General features: G+C 30.8%; 1 pseudogene across 1 annotated transcript in view; it reads right to left on the bottom strand.

The window, feature by feature from the left end:
* Positions 1–19,788, bottom strand: part of LOC146995282 (cullin-5-like) — a 267,165-nt pseudogene that overhangs the window by 100,721 nt on the left and 146,656 nt on the right. Inside the window, exons 2-4 of the transcript XR_015043187.1 lie at positions 17,958–18,057; positions 850–1,011; positions 611–752 (exon numbers count right to left, since the gene is read on the bottom strand). The product of XR_015043187.1 is annotated as a cullin-5-like (transcript). The remainder of the gene's footprint in view (positions 1–610; positions 753–849; positions 1,012–17,957; positions 18,058–19,788) is intronic.

The following is a 19,788-nucleotide window of genomic DNA, read 5'->3' as shown; positions in this document are numbered from 1 at the left end:
ATTCCCCCCAGATTTTTTTCACCATATAATTTAACAATTTCTTATTAACAGTAACAATATAAAATATATGCACAAACGGAAACTTATTTTGTGTAAATAATAAGAATATTATTCAAATTGATAAGTTATTTGAAATATATAATGCAATAGTATTATTGTGTATTTATGTGTGCTTTTCAGTGAAATATATTTATGACTCACGCCATATATCTTTAGAAACAGCATACATTGCATATTTTTACCTCTTGGTTTTCAAGCAGTAAACTTAATAGGTTAAATGGGATACAGAGTAACTATGGTATGTATATAATGCATCACAGAAAAACTATTTAATTCATAATATCCAATTCTGCTGACCTCTGTAGTTCATTTGCTCTGAAAATAAGGATAATATTATCATAATAAAATCCCTAGCCAGAAAAAGAAAGGGGGAAAGAACATGTAGCTCATTTTTAGGTTTTTTATTTCAAATCCTGAACAGTTTACAAGCAAGAAATTCAGTAGCGTAAATTTTTTAATCTTTTTTTCACCTATATTTCTGAATAAAATAAAGTATATCACAAAAAAATCCATTTAAGCTTTGAAGTTCATTTTTAAATAATAATAATACCATATGATTCTCTAACTCCTATCACCAACTGTGAATCAATAACCTCTCCAGTTCTCTCAGCATGGACAAGTTTCATTGCACTATTTTGAAGCCTATGCTTGATGTTCGAAAAAATACTCTGATTCCATCTCTCCAGCAGTGCCTGTAAATACAAAAGCAACAAATGTTTTTAAATATACACTTACTTGTAAACTTACTTTGACAGATTTCAGAAAAAGCAAAAATTAAATATCAACAACCTTTCGAATTCCATTCCTCTTAAATGAAGGGAATTTGCCAGCTACTGCAGCTTCCAAATGTGAAAATGGCATAAGCAAATAACTGCACTGAGTAGAAAACTTTCTCCATTCTACTATATAGGCTTTCAGCAAAGCTTCATCTTGTTGAACAGAAAGAACATACTAAAAAAGATACCAATCAATTAACATATAAATGCAAACCAAGAGATAATATTTTTGAAAATGAGCCAGTATTTATGACATTTTCTAACAGAGATTTGATAATACTAAAAATACCACATATATCACTATTAAACTATTCTTCACAGTTCGTACACATTTCCTTATATGAAAATTAAGGACTTTTAAGGACCATCAAAGAAAAAATTAAGGACCTATCAGCAAACAAAAAAATGAATAGAATAAAGCAATTATCCATACAACCGACTTCATGCTTGTAATTTCACTTTAAAAAACTAACAGAAGTGTGTATTATGCACTATTATTAAATTCAACTTAATACTTACCATAAAACAATTTTGAAAATTAAACTAACTCCCTACAAGTTATGAAGTAGATAACATTAAATGAGGAACATAATTTCTTGAAAAACATGTATAAGTGTATTTTACACTAATAACAGTCACTATTTTAGAGATTTACATGATTATTATTTAACTTATTTGATATTTATTTAAACATAGTCAACTACTATTATAATCACAATGTAAGAATATTTTGCAGATTAAAATAACTGATTTGTAAACATACAATTTATTTTCTTGGTTTTTTGAAAGATACTAGAATAATAAACTGTACAATAAAAGATACAAAACATTTGTGCTTTTTTTAAATCTGAAATCTTCCTTTTCTTTAACTATTCTTCTAAGTTCATTTGGTTTGATAAACAAATCAATGTTCCTGCTGGTCTCAGCTTTATCTGCTAAAGCATCTACTTCTTCATTAATGTCTTTAATGTCCCTTTGAGGAAAGTTTTTCTTCTGCTTCATATAATCAATTTCTTCTTCAATAATATTTCTTTTCCTCTTTGAATTTTCAGATTTAGTTAAAGATTTTTGTTCTTCTAAATACTGAACTTCTAAATAACGAACTCCACTTCTTGCAGAAGCTGCTGCTGATCTCATTTCTTTATTAATTTCGATATTAAGAACACCTCCAGAAAATTTTATGTAATCAAATACTGTGCGTTGAAAAATGTATGATGAGTCACTTAAATTTTCAATTTCAATTGCTTTATTTACAGAGAAGCCTCTTTCCACAGAGGCTTGTTCATGTGACAAGATAAGAATACTTGTCACAGTGAATACTTGAATAGTGAAAATATACATTTTTTACTATATATATATATAATTTATTTCCTAAACAATATAGATTAATTGATTATATTATCTCCTAAGTTTAATTAAAGTAGAATTATTTTAAAAGAGTGAATCCATACTGGTAAGTTATATTTTGAAAGATGTATATATATATATATATAAAGTCCGAGATCCGGACATCTAATATCTGGAATGATCTAAAATCTGGACCTCAAAGCCACCACCAACCAATTGCGCATTAGATTTTTTCCCTCATCATAAAAAAAATGCCAGAAATCCGATTCTTAATCTTAGTTTGGTGCTAAATAAAATATCTCATTATTGAAGAAATAATTATTTTAGCATAAATTTGTGTGATTAGTAACTTGACTCCATAGCTGCGTATCTGCTTGGCATAATCTCAAACCGAAACATTTGTTAATTTTACACCAACTAATATTTTATATCCTTGATGCCGAAATCGCGAATCATTATTTATTGTATTTTGCTTTCATCACCGCATGTTTATCAACGAATGACAACTTGAGTGATGAATCATGCAGCGATACCAAATAACAGAGTATTATAAGATTACAGATTTAAATTTAATGCACTAAAATGTTGACAAGGGGAGATTTAGCAGAAATTTCTTTCCTTATGCTAAAAATAGATTTTGTTAATGATACTCATAGGACAAACGATTATATTTAGTGCTATTTGAATTAAGAATAACTGATTTGTTATTCACATAAAGCCAGAACCAGCTCCAGAGCTCGCATGGCCGCACCAGGCGGCAGAATTTAGCGAAGTTAAACAGAAGTTTTTCATTGCAATGACAATGCCCAATCATCAATCAATTAACGGAGGGCGAAATCTGTAGTATGGTTCTAAATCCAGAAAATACAGCTACCGATAGTGAAGAAAGTAACAGAGAGGTTACTGAACGAGAAAAAATTTTGATTGACAAGTTATTCGGAATTCTCGACACAGCAATTACAGGACTTGAACAATGGAACTTAATAACTGAACAAGAAATTATATGTCTATAGTATTAGTCTAAATTATTAGCAGAGAAAACAAATCAAACAACTCACATTGAAAGAAATGTTTATTAAAGTAAACATATAAATATTAAGCTCTTTTCTTTGGTAAATTTTGATACCCTTTAAATCATAAATGCTTCATTATTTCATAAATCACGATTTCATATTTTCAATTTTATAATTTCTACGTGCCATCTTAGTAGATTTAAAATGATCTAATATCCGGAAAAATCTCAAATCTAGGATCGCCGAAGTCCCGACGAGTCCAGACCTCGGACTTTGTACACTGTATAAATATATATATATATATATATATAATACGGAATGTATATTTTCAGTTAAACTTCTACCCAACAACTTTAGTAATTCATGAAAGTTAATTTTGCATCTAGTTAATTCAGGAAAATTAGTTTCAATTAGTTGTTTTCAGCTTTAAAAATATTTAAAAAATTTTAATTAGTTATTTTCAACTAATAATTGTATCGCCATTAGCAAAAATTATGCATTACTATCAAAAACATAGGTTTAAACCAAATACTTAATTGTCTATTGAAGCTTCAAAACGTATTTCCGAACTTCACTTTTTCTCAGCTAGCGTTACCGATTTTGCCCTTGGCGACCTAAAATCGAAATGGAGCCAACAGATTTCCCGCGAAATCGATAACAGACCCTCTGCAGAAATAAACTCATAATCCCGATATCCCATACATATAGTATGTGCAAAAGAAAATAAACTCCGTAGAAGGTGATAAAAAATTAATTTATGGCTTAATTGAAACAAACACAGAAATTAAGCTAAGCAAAACCGTGTAAAAACAAATTGAAATGATAAAACGAAACTTAATTTTAATGTGAATTTTCAGTGCTGACTCTCCCATTCTAGAAATTTCAATTTGTTTCAGACAAAGACCACATTTAAGGATTGCCATCCATCAATATCCAGTCTTTGTAGTCAGCTTGATGAAGCCACAGTTTATTGAAAATGCACTTTCCAGGCATCTCGTTCCTATTGGCGTCGGAAGGGTTGTGGCCTTCCAGGTTGGAATTGCTCTAGTTTTGGCAAATATTTTCAGAATCTCCCCCCTCCCTTTTTTTTTCTCGAGCACCTTCATCACCACTTTCGCCTCTTAAAGAACTTCCAGCTTCACGCTTTCGTCACAGTCTGCCTAAATTTATGGATAACACCTGTTTCGAAAAATTGCGTGAATAGCCAATCAGACACCGATACTTTCGTTCGGGTAGCTAATTGTTTTTTTTAATCGTTTGCAATGCAAATCCGCCAACAGATTAGTTAAGAGCTGTGTAATTTTAATTCCATATTCATGAGAAATCGTAATTCACACTTAGAATGGCAATCATTAGAAATGATAAGAAATGTCAAATGAGCAAAATTAAGGACCGTTTATTCCTTTTGGCCAAAATTAAGGACTTTTAAGGACCGTACGAACCCTGTTCTTTAACAAAATACCAACCTGCTAAATATATGTATGCATTTATGTATCATTACAGTATGCGGTGGCATAAAATTTATACAAAATAATTAGGGAAAGACTTTTTGATCAACATCTACAAAAACATAAATATCTACACTAATGAGTACAAGCATACTTAGAGGTAACAAAAAGTGGAATACGCAATATTTTTCTTCCATTCTAAGATAGCATTATTTTATCACACCTCTCTTTAACTTCAGTATCACTATCAAGGGAGGAGGGGAAGATTTTTCATTTTAATAAAATAAAATAAATGAAATAACAAAATTCAAACACATCTAGCAAACATTTCTTTCTTAAATTATGTTTGATTTATTAATGACAATATATCTGTTTAAGATTAGGAAAAATCTATTACTCAAAGATGCTTTCCATTTTTAAAGACATCCATATGGGGGAAAAACATGCATCTTAAAATCAGAGAAATATGAAATTATGCCTAGCTTCTTTTCCCCAAGTACAAAATACTATCCCATGAGAACTTAAAAAGAACACAAGATTCTTTTGATCATTTCAACATGACATCATAAAGAATATCATCTCGGATGAATCACAGATAGATGTGTATTACACTCTAAGAGGAGAAAAAAACTGAATATTCAGTTCTTTTCTTGGATTTGAAGCAAAACCTTTTGGCATATACAGTCAGCCTCTACTAATAAAAGAAATGATTAATTCTGCATGGTTAATAATTCATGGTAAATATGTAAATGACAAATGCAGTTCTGGTTCTTTTCAGCACTCAAATGCAGACAATTCCTCCTGCATTATTAAATGTGGTCAAAAGATTTATTAAGAAAGGTATATTATTCGCTGGATACTTTATTGCAATTACATTCCCCTTAATGCTAAGAATGTCCTTGAAAAGTATCACAATTTTTTATAAAGCATCAAAGCAATAGGTCTGAGTATTTAAAAAAAAATAACAACATTATATGTATATTAAATAAATGAATAAATATACAAAGCAAAAAACAGTTCAAGCCTAAATATAATTACATATATACATATATGTAAGAAAAATAATGAATATGTAAAAGATTAAATTATTTATGTTTTATTTATTTAAAGAAAAATAAATCCTCGTGCACCACAAAGTATTACACGAGACATGCAAATCGTAAGTAAAAAAGGCAAAATTGTAAGTAATAACATCAGTTTTCAATAATACAATGAAATCATACACAAAGAGGAAAAAAAACACGAAAAAAAAGTAAATACAAAAGTATAAAAATGTATAAAGAAATCTTTTACAATGTTTAAAATAAAAGTCAACAAAATCGTTGAAAGCTCAGTAGGCCAAAAATATTAAATTAGCAACGTAAATTTCCCTTCTCTATTCTAAAAATAGTAACCCCTCTCTGTACTGCGTCATTTCGAGACTATTCTATGCCATATGATTCTTACGTAATTATGATGATGTAAATGGAACTAAAACTCAGCCAGCCAATAATAATTTTACAGCAATATTGACTGTCCAATCAGAATGCTTTGAGAACCAAAACTAGCTCAGTTTGACTTAGATTTCATCCTGAACATTACGCACTTGCTTTCTATGCTTTGGCCTGGCCACACTGCAGTCTGTCTGCTTTTTCTTTCTTATTGCAAATTTATCTAAAATGTAAAATCTCTTGGAATAGGCACAATCAATGTGCCAACTTGATTTTCACCGCAACATGTTTGCTAAAATAAAAAATGAAGATTTAAACCTGCATTCGCCTCCAATTTCCTAGTCATTATGGATCAGCACTTCTACGCTATATTATGAGCACAAGGAAAAGCCGGAACACTGTCGAATTGTGCTTAGATCCATATTGAACAAGAATTTTGATTGCATAGTATCTAAAGAACTTGGCAGTCGTGGCAATTTTAATTCCATTTTCATTTGCAATTGATAATTTGTTGCCACAATCACTTGGCACTCTAGTCGTGCCTTTCCACAGAAGATTTACATTTTTGATATTGTTGAGATGGAAAGCAAGCCAGCGAAATTACATCTTAGCAGAGTAGAGAGCAAAGCTGAAGTGCATAGTTATGCAAGATGGAAGCACACGAAGAGAAAAGTTTTGGTTTGCAATTCGGTGATTGGCAAGAGGCATCTGCATTAAGGATTACGTAAGATCGCATGATTAATTTAAATGATGCAGTTTCGACTTAAGTGCTATTTTTAGGACAGATAGATGAAGTTTCCAAATGAAATAGAAAATAAAAGAGGTTATAGTGAATTAAATTTAGAAGTTTGCTTTCATATTTTTTTATCTTACATATATATATATTTATTATACCTTATATAGATATATATATGTAAGATATAATAAAATATGATGGCTACTACACTGAGAAATAATTGGCAGCCTCAGAATGACTATTCCTAATTTGGTGTTCATCCCCTAAGTTCATCTTTTCTCCCAAATTTGAGATCTCTCCAAGATCATATGACCGTTATATAAACGGCTTGCAAAGAGAACTAAAACCTAAAATTAACCAATTGTGCTTGGCTGTACATATATGTACCTGCCTAATATAAATGCTGCTTCGCGTGCAATTATGTCATTCATTTTCATAACTTCTCTTGCACTGCAAAACCTCTGTGCTGCTATGCATAATTGTCCTCCTTTGTTCCTGATCTAAGATGACATAGTATGGTGTCAACCTATGTACACTGCGCAAAAAAAAAAAAGGGGGGGACAGTTCTATATCTGCCTTTTCGGCTAAGCCGATTCACAAAATTCAAATTGTGTTCTTCATGTCTCAAAAGCGCGACTTAGGATGTATATTACATTTATATATACAGTAGACTCCCGATTATTCGTAGGCGAATTATGCACAGAGCGGATTATCCGCGCATGACATAAAGTTCCCCCCCCCAAGCGTAAAGCAAAGAAAATAAAAATGTTCACAAAACTGAGTGAAATGTTAAATTTACTAAACATCGTGCTTATTTATGGCAAAAATATCCCAGGCCTTCTCGGAACCTTACCCTCGGCCCCTATGATGAGTAAGTGATTACTCACCCTTGCAGTGCTCGCTTCACCACCCTTTCTCATCTTAATCTTACTGACACATCCACTTCCTTTCACTCGGCATTGTTAGTTTAAGCCTAATAGTGTTTGCGAACCAGTCTGAGTTAAATTTCTTTTGATGCGTCTTTTGGCTAGTTGACTTGTTCTAAGTAGCGACATGGAATTCGAGAAATTGAACTTCATTGGGAGAAACTTAGTGGTGAATAACAAGCAGCCGACGATTTCCACCATGAATTTGAAGAATTTGTTTTAAAAGAACAGCTATCTTTTGAACATATTTACAATGCCGACAAATCGGGACTTTTGTGGAAATATCTTCCCACTCACACTTTAGCATCTGAAAGTGAAAGTAAAGCAGCGGGTCATAAAAGCAGCAAGGAAAGGATCACTATCATGTCTTAATGTAATGCTACCGGTGAACATAAACTTAGACTTTTTGTCATTGGAAAGTAAAAAAAAAAAAAAAAAAAAAAAAAAAAAAAGAGAGATCTTTTAAAGCCACAAGGATAGAAAATTTGCCCATTGATTAATTTAACCCCCCCCTAAAAAAAAAGAATGGATGAACCGACACATTTTTCAAGATGGTTCGAAAAAATGTTTGTTCTTCAAGTGCGTAAACATCTTAATTCGAAAAACCTGCCTCAAAAAGCTGTGCTATTGATCGACAACACATTTTCTCACTTAGCAACAAGCGTGCTAAAGTCTTCTGATGGACACATTTTTGCGACTTTTCTCCCCCCCCCCCAAGCGTTACTGTGCTAATCCAACCCATGGACCAAGGAGTCATTGCAACAATGAAGAGAACATACCAAATCAAGCTGCTAATGACCAAAATTGAAGAAGGTTATGATCTGAAAGAGTTTTGGAAACACTACACAATCTTGGACAGCATCTGCATGGGACTCAGTGAAACCGTCAACCCTCATAAATCATGGAGAAAACTCATGCCCAATGCTGAAGCCAACAACAACCTAACCCCTTTGAGTTGTGAAGAAGAGAATGAAAATGTAGACACGCCCACGGCAACTTTTGCCGATATAATGTAAACAGTTCCGGGTGGTGAGAACATCGATGCTGAAAACATTAACGAGTGGTTGGAGTGTGACGTCAACGAACCTGACTTCGAACACTTGATAGATGATGAAATTGTGAAGACGGATTACTGAGCTATTTGGAAGAACAAGACGACACAGAGTTGGCCGAGAAACTTATGCTACGAAAAATGCAATCTCGGATCAAGAGAAAATGCTTCCAAAGCACAAAGCAAACACAAATGACTGATTGTTTCAAAAAGGTTAGTTTTACAGTTATGCTTTTGTAATTACATAATACATTACAGTATTAAAACAGTACATATGTATTAATTTTTCTGTGTATCCTTGACGCCTCTCGTATACAAAACACTTTTCTATTTTCATTAACAAAATGCATTTTAGGATAGTTTTGAGTGATATACTAAAATATTAAGCGTTAGTTAAACATTTCCCGCTGTTTATTTTACATTTTATTGTATATAAAACGATTTTTCAAAGTTGGAATGACTGTTTTTTCTTTTGCTATATCCGTTTTTAGCTTTTTTTCGGATTATCTGCGATTTTTGTTATCCGCGGCGGCCGCACCACCCTATTCTGCGGATAATCAGGAGTGTACTGTAGCTCTATTCTAACACAGTTATTTTGACACAAAATTGGACTTTTTCTGAAATAACATACCAATTTTTTTCCATATTTCGATTCTACGACTCAAATTATGCCTAAATATGAAATTTTGTTAAATTTGTTGGGAAATTTACAGAGAAATTCACAAATTTATGTTTGTGCTTTTTTTTTTTTTTCAGTTTGCAGGAAGAATAGTTTACTTGACGAACTTCTTAATATATGGTAACCTATTTTCCTTTCCCTTGAGCGGAAGAAAGTCACAATCGTTCCTTTTTTCAAATAATGTTCTTTATATTATATATTTAATTATAACTGTTATTACTTCAAGTAATTTTTTCTTTTCGAATTTCATTTTAATTGTTTAAGTTGCATGGTTTCTTTCGAATAACTGTTTTAAAAATTTCTATTTACCCATTCGATTTGGGTAGTTTCAATAAAAGGTGCATCATTTATTTTCTTCAGATAATTTTCTTTGTAATTTTTTTTTTTTTTTTTTCTTTGCCATAGTTGTTGTTTTAGGTAATTTTTAAATTTTCAGACTTTTATTTTAATTGTTTGTGTTGCACTGTCTTTTCAGATAATTATTTTAAAATTTTCTATTTATTCATTCGAACTGAGCATTTTAAATATATTTATTAATATAAATTTTTCAGGATTTTATTTTATTTATTTAAATTGCATTTCTTTTGAAAGAATAGACTACGATGCATCTGAAAATTGAATATATTAAAAGAGAAAATACAGTAAAGCACAGTTAACACGCCTTTCAATGTTCCGTTTAGAAAAGATATATAAATGAGAAGGAAGTATAATCGAGATTTTAACTTAGGGTGACTTGCATATATTGCTTTAAATAGCTTTAACATTGTGCACATTGCTTTACACAATTTTATCATCCTACATTTAGTTTCTTAAAATGTTATTCATACCTTAGTCAAATATTTTATTTTTGAAATTGCAAGAATCAAATATATCATACGATAAAAAAGTTTTAAATAAAAAAAAATACTAATTTAATTTTTTCCCCCTTAATGGCTTGCTTTTTTTCTTCAGGCATTCTGCAAGTATATACAAAACCGTCCAACTTTTCGAAACACCTTGGTATTTCTGACGCCAAATTCTCCTTCAAATTTTTGCTTATTTTATTTTCTTCTTTCCTTCTACATTTATTTTTAGTGCTCACACAAGAAAATTAAGATTTTTCAATTGTTACACTTCCATAAATTTTGCATTCTTGTCAAATTTTTTAAAATATCAATTACATCAATTGCATTTCCAGCTGAAGACACTTTTTCATTTTCTAGACATTTTAACTATAAATAAAGTTTAAAGTTAAGTCCAAAGTATAAATATTTTAATTAAAAGATTTTTTGCTAAATGACAAAGAAATAAAACACTCGAGCAGTGTTTATTCTGCACCACCGAGAGACTGATTATTATATTGGCTGCAAACAAACTAAATCATATTAAAGATCATGTTTTTTATACAATTAGTAGAATTATTTACTTAAAATATTCTTTCTAAGAGAATTAATGTAAAAATTTATATATATATTAAACTGGGACATGACCCAAACTGTCAACGTCCTGTTGCTTAAAAACATTGTGAAAATAAACATTAAACGAACTTTTTCAGTTTTAGACAATTCAATTTAAATGCACTTAAAGTAAAGTAGCAGACAATAACATGGTAAAGGTAAAAATTTACTAAAAACACAAATATTTTTTAAAAAAGGAAGAAATTAAAAAGAAAGTTAAAATTTTGAATAATATCCATAATTTTAAGAAAGTAGCTTTTCATATAGTATTAATAAATATTTATTACGAATCTTTGAGGGAAAAAATTTCATATAATTAGTTCTCCGTAAAACTTTATTTGAAATTTAAGGTTAAAAATAGCTGTGGCAATTCACTATAACAAAAAATCCATAAACCACATTTGGCGTTAGAAAATGTTGAATAAAAAAACTCTAATTTTTTGTAGATATGCTTAGCTTGGATAACTTAAGATGGATACTTTAAGATGGTGGTAAAATTTTATGGGTTATAATTCAAAATTTTTTTTCAAAAAATTTATAAAAATTATTTAAAAATACAAATTTTAAAAATAAATCATAAAAAATGGGTGAATTTTATTTGGAATGAACCTAAATTTCGAAACGAGAAAGGAAAAATCAAAAAAGTTTAATAAAAAAAGAGATATTAACAAATATATATCAAATGTAATTAACGTTAAGGAGCTAAAATTTTGAGAGCTAATTTTTTAAAAACTACTCATACGATTTTTACAAAATTTTGCAGTCTGGCATAATTTGAGCTGTAGAATTGAAATACGGAAAAAAATTGGTATGTTATTTCAGAAAAAGTGTGATTTTGTGTCAAAATACCTATGTTAGAATAGTGCCATATATAAATCTAATACATATCCTAAGTCACGCTTTCAAGACATGAAAAACACAATATGAATTTTGTCAATTGGCACAGTGGAACAAGAGTTATAGAACTGTCCCCCCTTTTTTTGTGCAGTGCACATAAAAATTACTGTTGCTAACTATGATATAGAACTATCTTGTGTACACAAAAAACAATTGGATGTGCATTATCATGGAATAAAATTATGGTTTTTAAGTGGCCACATCCGCATTCGAGCATCACCTTTTTAACTAGGCAGTTAAGCCTCTCCAATGTAAATCTGTTGCAACCTTTCTTTCTTCAAATCAAAATATCACATATATACATACAAAAAAAAAAAGAATTTTACATTCAAACTCACATACAATTTATATTTTAGCCTTCCTCTCGAAAAACAAAAAGAAAAACGAACTACAGTCAAAAGTCGTTAATTCGGACACCCATAATCCGGAATGATCTATAATCCGGACCTCAAAGCTACAAACTTTCTGTGCATGCGTCGCATTGACGCATGCGCGTAAGACCTTTGCGGCTGCGAATATGCTTGTGCGCGTGTGCAAAATATGTTTACGAGTGTACAATGTACAATGGACAGTATAAGCTAAGCTAAAATTATCTATTTCAGTTAATGTTGCAGATTGCGTTGTTCCTTAATCTTCAAATTGGATCCGGCTTATTATTTTTTGCAGACTATTAGAGCAATTTTATAAAAGTAAGCTTGAACTTTCGATTATGTGAAATAGAATTTCTAATATATATTTATTAATATGTAAAGGATCTACAAAGCGAAAGTATGTTTCGAAGTTCATTAAACAAAAAGTGGAATTGCTGCAAAAAATGGATAAAGGCATATCCTTTATTTATCTAAACTTTAACGTTTATTTATCTAAACTTTGTTTATCTTTAATGCCAGGGTGTGCAATGAATTGGAAGTTGATCTGTCAGCACTATCCTTATCTTCAGGGCAGATGTTTTTATTTTATTTGGCTTATAATTCCTTATTAAATGTAGTATTTCATCTCGATGTACTCCGTCTTTCATATGATTTAAATCAAATTCCTCGTTATTATAATTCGCTTCCGATAGCGAAGAAAGTGACAGAGGTTATTGAAAACGGAAAAATTTCGATTCATAAATTAGTCAGTAGACACAGCAATTACAGGACTTGAACAATGGAACTTTATAACTGAACAAGAAATTATGTCTGTTTATAGAATTAAAGAGAATGTATTATCACATAAAAAACGAAGCAACTTAAACAACTTACATTAAAAGAAATGTTTAATAAAGTAAACAAATAAATATTAAGCTGCTTTTTTTTTTTTTTTTTTTTTTTTATTTTGATAACCTTTAGATCATAATTGTTCTTTATTTCATAAATTACGGTTTCATATTTTTAATTTTATAATTTCTGCATGCCATCTTACCAGATTTAAACTGATGATCTATAATCCGGAATCGCCGAAGTCCCGACGAGTCCGGATTAACGACTTTTGACTATTAATAACACATAACCATAGACAGCAGCTTGAAGAGAAATTAGTAAATGAGAAAAATTTCATAATTAAGATATTCATAAAATAAAGAATAAAGAATTCAAATACATTACGAATCAAGACTGGAAACAAAAGAGAATATTCAGTAATAAAGCGAATATTATCAAAAAGAATTTGCAGCTGTTAAGGCAATTTCAACATTATGAAGTGATTTTAAATCTTGAGATTATACAGTTTTTCAAAAACCTATAATTCCTACATATGTAACTAAAATACAAATAGTTCACTGCAGAGCTTGGTTTTGCAGCCATAAGCCAAACAGAAAGCAATTTTTGTATTCTTTAATGAACATAAAATAAACTAAAACAAAAAGAAAGGTTTTATTTTGATAATATAAAAATTCAAATTTTTTTTTTAGTTAATGCATTTTCAAAAAGATGAAAATTAAATTCAAAAATCAATATCGTTTATTTAATAGGGAAAAATTTACTCACAAAAATAATCAGATACTTTAAGTAATAGTAAAAAATTTACATTGTTTTTGCTTCTTAGCCTTTCATGAGATCACCTTTACACTTGATCACTTCATTTAATCTTTGGTCGCCCAAACGGTATAGAGGTTAGGGAAGCCCACTACGGTACCGAAGGGCCCGGGTTCTCCGGGAAGTCCAACCTCTCTTTGGAGTAGGCTCTCGAAAGCATTGTTCCATGTAATATGAATAAGACAACAACAACATTTAATCTTTGTGGCATTGATTTTACGAGTTTTCTGTTATTTTTTGAAGTATTTTTATGCCACTCCTCTTGGATTACTGCTATGAAAATATGCTCAATTTTCAATTTTTGTTTGTAGTTCCTTCCAAATATGTTCAATAGGATTCCATTCTGGCGATTGGAATACTGCCTTAATTACTTTTGGACACTTATATAACAGCCAGAGTCTAATTGTGCACAGTATGCTTTGGATCATTGCCCTGGTAGAATTTGAAACTATTTTGAACAGTAAGTTTTTGTGCTGACGATGCCAAATTTCACTTCAAGATGTCAAGGTACTTATACTGATCCATAATACCATCCATAAACTCTATACTACCAACACTGGAATGTGGCATAGATTCTCCATACCATAACTCATACTCCTTCATGTTTAATACTTGCTACTAAGTTTTGCTTTCGAAACTCTTCTTTGAGTTTCCTACACACCAGCACTTGTCCAACTGAGCAAAAAATGTTAATTTGCTTTCATCAGCAAACAACACTTTTTTCCAGCAGTCAGGTGTCTTTTGTTTCATCAATTTTGTGAAAGCGAGTTGAAATTTTCGATTTTTTCTTTAACCAATATAAAATTTTCTTCTTGCTACTCGCTTCTACCTACAACTACCATGATACTGCTCCAATACCAATACTCTACAATACCAATGCTCCAATAATACTATCCTACAAATTGCATTACTCTTCTTACAGTTTATGGATTTACACATATTCCATATAATTCAAGAAGTTCCGCAACAAGTTTAGGAGCGCTCAGTCTTGATTCCTTTTAATATTCCTTAGAATAAAATGCTTCATTCTATAAGAATAAGATAACTTAAATGGTCGTCCAGGTTTATATATATATATATATATATATATATATATATATATATAAGTAAATAGGCAATTTTTCTAATAAATTTCCCTTTCTTTTGATGGAAATCAATAACTAATCTGTGAGTTTCTAACAATGTTCCCTTTCATTGCAAGAATACATTAAAATAACCACTGCAAGAAAAACTAAAATAACAAACATTTTCTAAAAAGAAAATTTGAATTAAAATAGCAAATGATTTTTAGATTTTTGCCTAGTTTCTTTATTCTAATTCCATAAAATACTGTTTTTTATTTATTACAAACAATTTTAGTTAGAAATTATGAAAATGCCCGATTAATTTTGTGATATCTTTTTTCCCCATTTCAGCCTAAAATGCTATAAATCCTTTGAGAATATATAGTCAATAAAATGGAAAACACACAGAAGTTCTTGTCACTCAATAATACTCCCTAACTTTTGAAAATATCTGCACAACTCTTAAACATCCCAAACATAATTTCACAGATATAATTTCATTTGAAAATAAAATTTTACAGTTGTCTCTCAAACATAAGGACACTAAAATTAAATAAAATTTGATCAGGAAATTGCTAAAAACAAAATCTGCAGCTTGATGAAATATATGGCAGTAAAAATAGCAAAAGCAAAACATTTAATTTTTTTAATTTACTATTTAATTTTTTCAAATTAATTTAGTACAAAAACAGAGCTAAGAAAATATGAATTCAAAGGGAATATTTTTTAATATTTTATTTAAAAGCTTTTCTCCTATTACTTACAAAAATTTATAGTCACCGATAATTTTTGTGAGACACTGTATGAAAAAATTAACATGAAACACAGTTTAACAGTTTTAGTTTACTTCAGTTTTCTAAAACTGAATACATGAATACATCAAAACTGATAATATTGACATTCATAAATTAATGGGAAAGAAAAACATTATTTGATACATATACAGATAATCCTACTTTATATCACTTTTTTCACAAAAAAAGTCTTCCATACCACATTTTTCAATTTATGAAAGAAATCTAAAGAGATTTGGGGGTTTCATGAGAAAAAAGAAAAATGTAAAAATAACATTTGCTGCTTCTTTCAAAGCATCAGCTGGAGAAAAATATAGCTTCGACTGCAAAAAAATATGCAAGTATACAGAGTTTTGTCTACCATTTTGATGATCTATGATAGATTTAATCATTCTAATGCTGTCATACTTCCAAGTCTGTAATACGAGCTATCAAATACTGACTTTTAGCTTTGAGGCACATAGATAATTGAACCACAGTCATGTTGACCTGGTGAATAAAAATGACAATTTTTTCTCTGTCCACCAATATTTCCTAATTATTACAACCTCTGCTATTTAAACTGTGCCTAAATTATTGCCAAACAAAGAGCAGCCCTAACCATTCTGAATTTTAATCCACCTGCTATGAAAAGAGGTTTGAGTAGAACTGCTGCTTTGGCACAATCCGTTAACTTGAGGAATAATAGATTTAAAGTTGTAAGTTTAAGCATTTATATGGATAAATTCTTGGGATCAGTAAATGTTTTTGTGTCTACATTCAAAAGAATCATGGAAATATACTAGTTACAGACTGCATATGAGATGTAAATATGTTTGTTGCACACGTTCTTAATTTTTTCTTGATTAAGACTCATTGATAATTATCTGTGCACTGCTTAAATAAGGGGGATCAACAAGGAAGTACCCTTTTACCACAGTACCCTGTATTGCCTACCAGCTCCCCTTTTGACTAGTGATGAGTCGGTACTCCCGAACCGGGTATTTTGTAACGGGTACTGAAAATCGGTACATCCAAGTACCTGTTACTTCAGTACCGAAATCGGTACTTTTCGGTATTCGTTACTTTTGTACCGAAACGGGTACTTTTTGGTATTCGTTACTTCTGTACCAAAACGGGTACTTTTCGGTATTCGTTACTTCTGTACCGAAACGGATACTTTTCGGTATTCGTTACTTCTGTACCGAAACGGGTGCTTTTCGGTATTCATTACTTCTGTACCGAAACGGGTGCTTTTCGGTATTCGTTACTTTGTAACGAAAATATGCATCTCTTCTCAGTATTTCGGTATTCGTTACTGGAGGATCGATGAGGGTTCAGCTCACTTCGGTTTTGGTACGAGGACAGTAGTATCTGGTTGTATTTGTGAAATGGTGATATGCGCTCCTCTTGTCCATGAATAGTCTGCTCCTCAGACACTTCCGTAGTTGATATGTTTTCTGATATTCAAAATCTTACTCCGTACAGATAAAATCAAACACGTGGTGACGTGGCAGAGTTCCTTCAGTGCACAAAATCGTTATCAGTACTCCAAATCATTACTAGGGCACTTCGGTACTCCAAATCGTTACTAGGGTACTTTGGTACTCCAAATTGTTACTAGGGTACTCCAGTACAGCAAACCGTTACTAGGGTACTATGGTACAGCAAACCGTTACTCCGGTATTTCGTTACTTCGGTTCTCCAAATCGTTACTTGGGTATTCGGTACTTGAAATCGGTTTTCGGTACTTTTCAAAGTAATGGTTACTTGAGTAACGGGTATTTTGTACCGGGTACTTGTCTGTACCCGTTACTCTCGTACCGGGTACAAGAATGTACCGAAGTTGCCCATCACTACTTTTGACACAGCTTAATTCAAGGTTGTCATTGCTATTATCTCTAAACTCCTATATTTTTAGCTACCGTCCCAGTTCAGTTTACATGTTATTTCTGTTTATTTTGACTCTGCATACTATTCTTATTTTTAGCACTAATTTAAATTAACTTAGTTGATATTACTTAACAGTTCTTTTAAGGCCTCAAAAGTATACAAAATTTGGTCATACAATGATTGATAATTACCTTTACACTATACGCCTTTTTACATCAAGTATGATTGAACAAAATTGCTCTATTTTCATAAAACAGATAAAGGCTGTATATAATCCTTACCATATTAACTTTGCTTAATAGTTTTCTCAAAAAGCTAATTACAGATACCTTTATGCAATAAAAAAACTATACAAAATATTAAACATTAGTCAAAATTTTATACCAGAAAAAAAATATGAAGCTATTACTTACAGATTGAGCTTGTGGAGTAAAATCTAGGATATGCTCCTGCAAACTCTGATACAATTTTAATGCACTGTTATCTTTACCAAGGCAAACATTATGTACCAACCTATAGAATAAAAAATTAAAAAATTTTAAAAAATCTACCTCAGTAATTATTATTTTAGCTCAAACCAATACAGTTTAATATTTCCAATCTGTACATCATTCCATTAAGTACACCTAAACATGCAAAATTCAAGTCATTTACTTTAATGTGTATTATATATAGATGATGCTTGTTATGACAACTATAAGTAGTATTTTATAAACTGGTGTAAAACATCCTTACCTGATGAAAATATAATCAATTCCTTTCATTACATCATAGCTGGTAATTTCAAAATATGAAAAAGCGGAGAATCTTGCAGAAAACCAGGAGTTGCCAAGAAGTGGTGTTCTTTTTTTTTTTTTTTTTTTTTTTTTTTTTTCTGGGCAGCAATGTCATTTCAAAATAACTTCATATTAATTCAAAATTTTTTTGTAATATACTATTGTGATTGACTATTGAGCTATTTATAATGTGTTTCTGGTGTAAAATATATTAATATTTAATTAGATATTCTACATTTTATATTCTTTGGCTACTTCAGTTTTATATTTTTGTAATGTGAGAAGATCCTGAGCAAGGCAGAATTTTATTTAATGACGTACTTTTTCAGTAGGATGAAAATAAAATGAATAATTAATGTTCATACTACAGTCAAAAGTCGTTAATCCGGACTCGTCGGGACTTCGGCGATTCCAGATTATCGATTTTTCCGGATTATAGATCATCAGTTTAAATCTGGTAAGATGGCATGCAGAAATTACAAAATTAAAAATATGAAACCATAATTTATGAAATAAAGAACAATTATGATCTAAAGGGTATCAAAATTTACAAAAAGAAAAAGCTTAATATTTATTTGTTTACTTTATTAAACATTTCCTTCAATGTAAGTTGCTTCGTTTCATGTGATAATACTTTCTCTTTAATTCTATTAAACAGACATAATTTCTTGTTTAGTTACAAAGTTCCGCTGTTCAAGTCCTATAATTGCTGTGTTGAGAATACCGACTAATTTGTCAATCGAAATGTTTTCGTTTTCAATAACCTCTGGGTCACTTTCTTCACTATCGGAAGCGAATTATAATGGTATATCGAGATGAAATACTACACTTAGTACGGAATTATAAACCAAATAAAATAAAAACATCTGCTCTGAAGATAAGGATAGTGCTGACAGATCAACTTCCAATCCGCAGCGTGAAATTGATAAACAGATTTCGGATTTCAAAACATACTTTCGCTTTGTAGATACAAATTACATATTAGTAAATATATATCGGAAATTCTATTTGACATAATCTTTCTAATCTATCATAATCTAATAATGACGTTTCTGCCCCCCCCCTCTGCCGCAGAGCAGTGTGAAATTGATAAACAGATTTCGGATTTCAAAACATACTTTCGCTTTGTAGTAAATATATATCGGAAATTCTATTTGACATAATCGAAAGTTCAAGCTTACTTTTATAAAATTGCTCTAACAGTCTGCAAAAAATAATAAGCCGGATACGATTCGAAGATTAAGGAACAACGCAATCTGCAACATTAACTGAATTAGATAACTTTAGCTTAGCGTATAACTCCGTTACACATTAAACGCGCATGCGCACAAACATATTCGCAGTGTAAGGGTCTTATGCGCTCCCGTAAACGCCTGTGCGCATGCGTGAACGCGACGCATGCGCAGAAAGTTTGTAGCTTTGAGGTCCGGATTATGGGTGTCCGAATTAACGACTTTTGACTGTATTA

The sequence above is a fragment of the Stegodyphus dumicola genome, chromosome 9 (assembly GCF_044657685.1).
Source record: "Stegodyphus dumicola isolate Sdum_Otavi_A_Nest chromosome 9, ASM4465768v1".
In the NCBI taxonomy this organism is placed as follows: domain Eukaryota; kingdom Metazoa; phylum Arthropoda; class Arachnida; order Araneae; family Eresidae; genus Stegodyphus; species Stegodyphus dumicola.
Note: the sequence above shows the minus strand (reverse complement) of the source record. Positions and strands in the feature narration are given on the sequence as shown.